The sequence below is a fragment of the Bos indicus x Bos taurus genome, chromosome 13, assembly GCF_003369695.1.
Source record: "Bos indicus x Bos taurus breed Angus x Brahman F1 hybrid chromosome 13, Bos_hybrid_MaternalHap_v2.0, whole genome shotgun sequence".
In the NCBI taxonomy this organism is placed as follows: Eukaryota; Metazoa; Chordata; class Mammalia; order Artiodactyla; family Bovidae; genus Bos; species Bos indicus x Bos taurus.
This window is the reverse complement of record NC_040088.1, coordinates 41,591,567-41,597,643: the sequence shown is the minus strand read 5'-3', so window position 1 is coordinate 41,597,643 and position 6,077 is coordinate 41,591,567. Positions and strand designations below refer to the sequence as shown.

At 47.4% G+C, this 6,077-nt stretch overlaps 1 non-coding gene across 1 annotated transcript; it reads left to right on the top strand.

Moving 5' to 3' along the window:
- Positions 1 to 495: 495 nt before the first annotated feature.
- TRNAS-GGA lies at positions 496 to 567 on the top strand. The gene has a single exon. It is a non-coding gene; the product is annotated as a tRNA-Ser (tRNA).
- The last annotated feature ends 5,510 nt before the right edge of the window (positions 568 to 6,077 follow it).

Below are 6,077 nucleotides of genomic sequence, written 5' to 3'. Positions count from 1 at the left end.
TCATAGCTCTCTCCCTTCTGCAGCTCCTCATGCATTTGCAGTGAGAATTCAAAATGAGTTTCTCTCCACCTGCTTATCTCCCTGTTTCATAAAACACTGATGGAGGCCTTAGCACTAACTGGAAGTTTGTCCACTGTCTTTAAGCGGTTCCCTCAGAAGTTCTCACTGAGAGAAGGACTCAAGCGCAAGCAATTAATTTAGGGAGTGACACCAGGAAACATCAGTTGGGGAATGGAAAATTGAACCAGGGGAGGGACATCAACAAAAGGGAGGGAAGATAACAACAACCTTATCGAGCAGATTGCTGTGGACAGCAGCTGGAGCTCAGTCCCTGACTACCTGGGAGAGCAGGGAGGATGCATCCCAGAGCTGTCCTAACCAGGAAACAAGGGAGAGGGAGTGTTGGTCCACTGGCTTCTCTCAGTCACCGCCTGAGGGCTTCTCCTGGAGATATTAACTCTCTAGCATTTCTTGCCCCTCCCGTTGCGGGGGACTTCCCTGGTGGCTCAGAGGTTAAAGCGTCTGCCTGGAATGCGGGAGACCCAGGTTCGATCCCTGGGTCGGGAAGATCCCCTGTAGAAGGAAATGGCAACCCACTCCAGTACTCTTGCCTGGAGAATCAATCCCATGGAGGGAGGAGCCTGGTAGGCTACAGTCCATGGGGTTGCAAAGAGTCGGACACAACTGAACGACTTCACTTCTTCACTTCCCGTTGGGGCAGAGCAGGCTTAGGCAACTAGAAATGGCCCATTGGCCAAGATTCTCAAGTACCTGCAGTTGGTGTTCTCAGCATCCTGTCTGCACATTGTAGGAGATGAGGATGGGAGGATGTGGATGTGTACCAGCCACATCTGCTACACTCCTTCAGTACTTCCTTCTACTCATTGGAGACAATGGTGAGATTCCAACATTGGCTGCAATCCTCCAGATATATGCTCTAAGAAGTCCTAGGAAAAAAAGGGAAATCATGATTTTGGCAACTAAATCTTCCAGTATGTGAAGTTTCTGTAAGCCAAAAGCATTTCCAAGAGAATAGATTGCTATTCACAGAGAAAGGTCCATTTTCTCCTGTCTTTAAAGTATGGCTCTATCTTTAAAATATGGCTCTGTAAACAGATGGGCTTCCCTGATAGCTCAGTTGGGAAAGAATTTGCCTTCAATGCAAGAGACCCTGGGTTGATTCCTGGGTCTGGAAGATCACTGGAGAAGGGATGGGCTAACCACTCCAGTATTCTTGGGCTTCCCTTGTGGCTCAGCTGGTAAAGAATCTGCCTGCCATGCAGGAGACCTGAGTTTGATCCCTGGATTAGGAAGATCCCCTGGAGAAAGGAAAGGCCACTCACTGCAGTATTCTGGCCTGGAGAATTCCATGGACTGTATAATCCATGGGGTCACAAAGAGTCAGACATGACTGAGCGACTTTCACTTTCACTTTACTATATACAAATGCACTAATCCACTTTTAGTGTAAAGAAAAGTCTCAGAATATTAGCATTCTCTATATGATTGGCATAAACTAAGCATGCCAATATTGCTGAAGCAGCAACAACCAGAGGAAGAATCTTTCTATTTTAAATATGTAATTTATTTTCTGCCGACTGCTTTTTAAATGTATATATATAATATATATATTTTAGATATATACATTTGAGAAACCCCCTTGAAATGAACTCAGCTGCCTACCTTTAGTACATCCGCATGGAGAAAAATTTTTTACAAAGCATGACATCCACTCAGCGTACATTAATCAGGGACCTAAAGTGTGCCAGATACTGTGCCTGGCACAATAAATAAGTGATGAACTCCTACAAGCCTGGTCCCAAGGATCCCACACCATAGGAGGGAAGAACAAGGCAGGGAGAAGGGCTATATCAGCAGAAGAAGGTCATAGAGAGGAGTGGTTGTGAGCGTGGACCCCAGAGTCAGAATGGCGTTCTTAGCATCTCTGCTCAAATCCTGCTTCTGACACTCATCACTTGTCTTGAGCCAATTGTGAAAGTGGCTCAGTCACATCCAACTCTTTGCGACGCCATGGACTATTCAGTCCATGGAATTCTCTAGGCCAGAATACTGGAGTGGGCAACTGTTCCCTTCTCCAGGGGATGTTCCCAACCCAGGGATCAAACTCAGGTCTCCCACACTGTAGGCAGATTCTTTACCAGCTAAGCCATGAGGGAAGCCTAATTACAGAGCCGCTGATCTTCAGTTGTGCTCACCTATGATGTGCTAATAACATTATCTGCTGGGGACAGAGCAGAAAGACTAGAGGGACTGAGCATCATGTCAATGGCTCAGTGAATAGTAAGTGTCAGTTATTATTAATGCAAAGAACTGGATTGCTGCTGCTGCTGCTGCTAAGTTGCTTCAGTCGTGTCTGACTCTGTGTGACCCCATAGACGGCAGCCCACCCGGCTCTCCTGTCCCTGGGATTCTCCAGGCAAGAACACTGGAGTAGGTTGCCATTTCCTTCTCCAATGCCTGTAAGTGAAAAGTGAAAGTGAAGTCGCTTCAGTCGTGTCCGACCCTTAGCGACCCCATGGACTGCAGCCTACCAGGCTCCTCCGTCCATGGGATTTTCCAGGCATGAGTACTGGAGTGGGGTGCCATTGCCTTCTCTGAGAACTGGATTAGTAAATTGCTTATTGCAGAACAAATCACCACACATTTAGCACCTTAAAGCAAGACATATTTCTTACCTTTCGGCATCCATGGGTCAGAAATCCAGGCATAGCTTAACTGAGTCCTGTGCTTCAAGGTCTCTCCTAGGCTCCAATCAAGGTGTCAACCAGGCCTGGGTTTCCATCCAAAGACTCACTTGGGGAAGGGCTGCTCCCAAGCTCCTGGGTTCTTCCTGAAGCGTTGGACTGAGTCCTCACCTCCTTTCAGGCTGTGGCTGGAGGCACCCTCATCACTTGCCACATGGTCTCCCCAGCATGGTGGCTGCTTCTTTAAAAGGGAAATAAGGACAGTCTGCCAGCAAGAGATGAGCCACAGTCCCATGAGATCTGTTTACAGAAGGACTTCTGTCACTGTTGTCACGTTTCATTGGTTGGAAGCACGTCACAGGTCTTACCCAGAGTCAACAGGAGGAGATTCCTGAAGGATCTTAACACTGGGCGGTGGAGAAAATTAGGGGCCATGTTAGGGTCTCCTGCTACAAGCATGTTTTAAATATATAGTAAGTCCCCTACATATGAACCAATTCCATTCCGAGAGTGGTATTCAGAAGTCCAATTTGTTCATAAGTCCAACACAGTTAGCCTCGATACCCAACTAACACAATCGGCTATATAGTACTACACTGTAATAGGTTTATAATACATTTCACACAAATAATACACAACAAACAAACACAAAAAACAAAGAAAACATTTTTAATCTTACAAAACAGTACCTTGAAAAGTGCAGTAGTACAGTTTGACAACTGGCAGACAGGGACATGTTTGTATCTTTGAAAGTTCACAATTTGAAGGTTTGTGTGTAGGGGACTTACTGTAATATGGTGTAAGTGCTCTGCTCAAGGAGGTGAGATTAATTAGTAAAGGATATCAAGGAGCATCTTCAGGGAGTAGCTGCTAAATTGAGGTGGGAAATGTAGGGATTTCCCAGGAAGACCAAGAACCAAGGGCATCCGGGGAAGAGCAGCATCCTGTACAAGGGCAGGCAGTGATAAGCCATGTGTTATCATCCCGGGGGCCACATGGGGCAATGGAGAAGTAGGCAAGGAAGAGCACTATACTTCATTAAAATACCCTTCACCTCCCCTTTGCATCCATGCCACCCCCTGCTCTGTGCCCTGGGAGGCTGACCATCACAGCTGGCTCCAGCTGGGTTCAAACAATGCTGAACATTCCAGGTGAGAGGGCAGAAAGAGGGAGAGACTGGGATGTCTCTGCTTTCTGGACCACTCCTGGGGGTTTGCCTCGATCTGGTGGAATCCTTGGACCAAGAGTAAGACCCTCACAGCAGGTGTGTTTCTAGATTCCGTGACCACCCCTCCCTTTGCCTCTTCAGACCTGGGCGTGATGATAGTGTCATTTGTTTCTAGATTGTGTGCATGTATGCTAAGTCTATTCAGTCGTGTCTGACTCTTTGTGACCCCAGGGACTGTAGTCTGCCATGCTCCTTCATCCATGGGAGTCTCCAGGCAAGAATACCAGAGTGGGTTGCCATGTCCCCATCCGGGGGATCTTCCCGACCCAGGGATCGAACCTGCATCTCCCGTTTCTCTAGCATTGCAGGTAGATTCGTTACTACTGAGCCACCAGGGAAGCTCCTGTTTCTAGATTGGGGGCACTTTTGGGGGGCTTTATTACCTGTTGCCTGCAATTCTGCAAATGGCCCCTTTATTAAAATGTCACCACACCCAGTGTGGGTGTGGCCTCTCTTTTCTGTTAGGGTTAGGCTCACCCTAGACTTGCTGTGGTCCTGACAAGGGAAGCTGAAGCCCATCTGTGAGGCAAAGGGACAGTGAGGAGATGGGGTGGGGGGGCAGGGGTACAAGCATGTGTGAAGTTTTGTCCCAAGGACCTAGCATCTTATGGGAAGAGAAGAGAATTCAGATGGCTTCCTGGTCTGTGCTTGGTTTTCCAAGAATGGCTGCGTATGTCACCCGGGGAAAATTCAGAGGAAGAGTAAGTTTAAAAAATGAATGATGAAGGTTTGGCTCAGACACGCAGAACCGCAGGATCATGTGGAACAGAGAGCAATGCCCATGAGACATGGGAGGTAGACATTTGTAGCTCAGAAGGTGTTCTGAAGTAGAGACACGAGGCAGGAGGCATTAGTTTGAAATTTGTGTTTAAAAACATTGGGGAGAAAGAGGTGGTCTAAGAAAAGGATCTGGAGAGAGAGGAACAAGACATTTTAGAGATAATTAAGGGACAATGAAGACCTAATAGATATAAAGGAACAACTAAATATTTTGCCATTTTCATAATACAAGTGTTTCCCCCTTTTTTATTTATCCCACAAATATTTTTGACCAACTGTCACTGGTCTAGATGAGTTTGGTCCATCAGCGATCAAGAAAGGCATCAGCGACTTGCCTCACGGGACTGTGTTCTGGCAGGGGAGGTGCAAGTAAAAATGAGATCTAGGGAGCCAGTGTTACAGTAATTTAGAAGGTGATAAGGAGACAAGGAAAAGTGTGGTAGGGGGTAGGGCTCAGAGAAGTGTCAAGGAAGAGGATGAGGCTCCCAGGATGGAAAGCACTCCAGGCAGAGGGAACAGCAGGGGCCCTAAGAGAAGAACAAGCCTGGCCAAGCGCCAGCGAGAAGGTCAAAGTGGAGAGTGAGCTGGACAGAAGAGGGAAGATGATATCAGAGACGAAACAGGAGACAGAAGTCATGAAGAGTCATCAAGGACAGTGAAGAGCCCTGAGGGGGGGGGCCTTATGCAGAGGGGGAGCCACTGTGAGCTGTGAAGACAAGGGACTGCCTGATGGTTTGGACAAGGGTGCAATGTGAGCTGACTCTCACTTTACCAGGGCCACATTGCCCCTGGTAGGGAGTCTGGAGGGGCAGGGGTGGAAGCAGGGGGATTCCAAAAAGGCCTTGCACAACGGATATGGTGGTGACTGCAACCACATGGTAACAGCAAGAGGGTGAGAGTGGATGTGTTATGTACACATTTTGAAGATGGGGTCAACAGGGGAAAAACCAGATACTTCCTAGGAGTCACTGATTCAGAGGAGGGTCATCAGTGGGTTCTAAAATCCACAGTGTAACTTGAAGACAAACAGGATACTTACAAAGTCTTCAGGTATCTTCTCACAAGATATTTATTAATTGCAAAAATTGGGGAAAACCAGCAGATGCCACATTCACGAAGGGATTTGTGTTGACATCACCCATCATGAGACAGATGGACATCTTGCGCTGGACGATTTGAAGCACCAAGGAGGATGCAAAGTATTTCAACTGGAAGCTTGCTCACAGTGTTCGGTTCAGTTCAGTTCAGTCTCTCAGTCATGTCTGACTCTTTGCGACCCCACAGACTGCCACATGCCAGGCCTCCCTGTCTGTCACCAACTCCTGGAATTTACTCAAACTCATGTCCATTGAGTCGGTGATGCC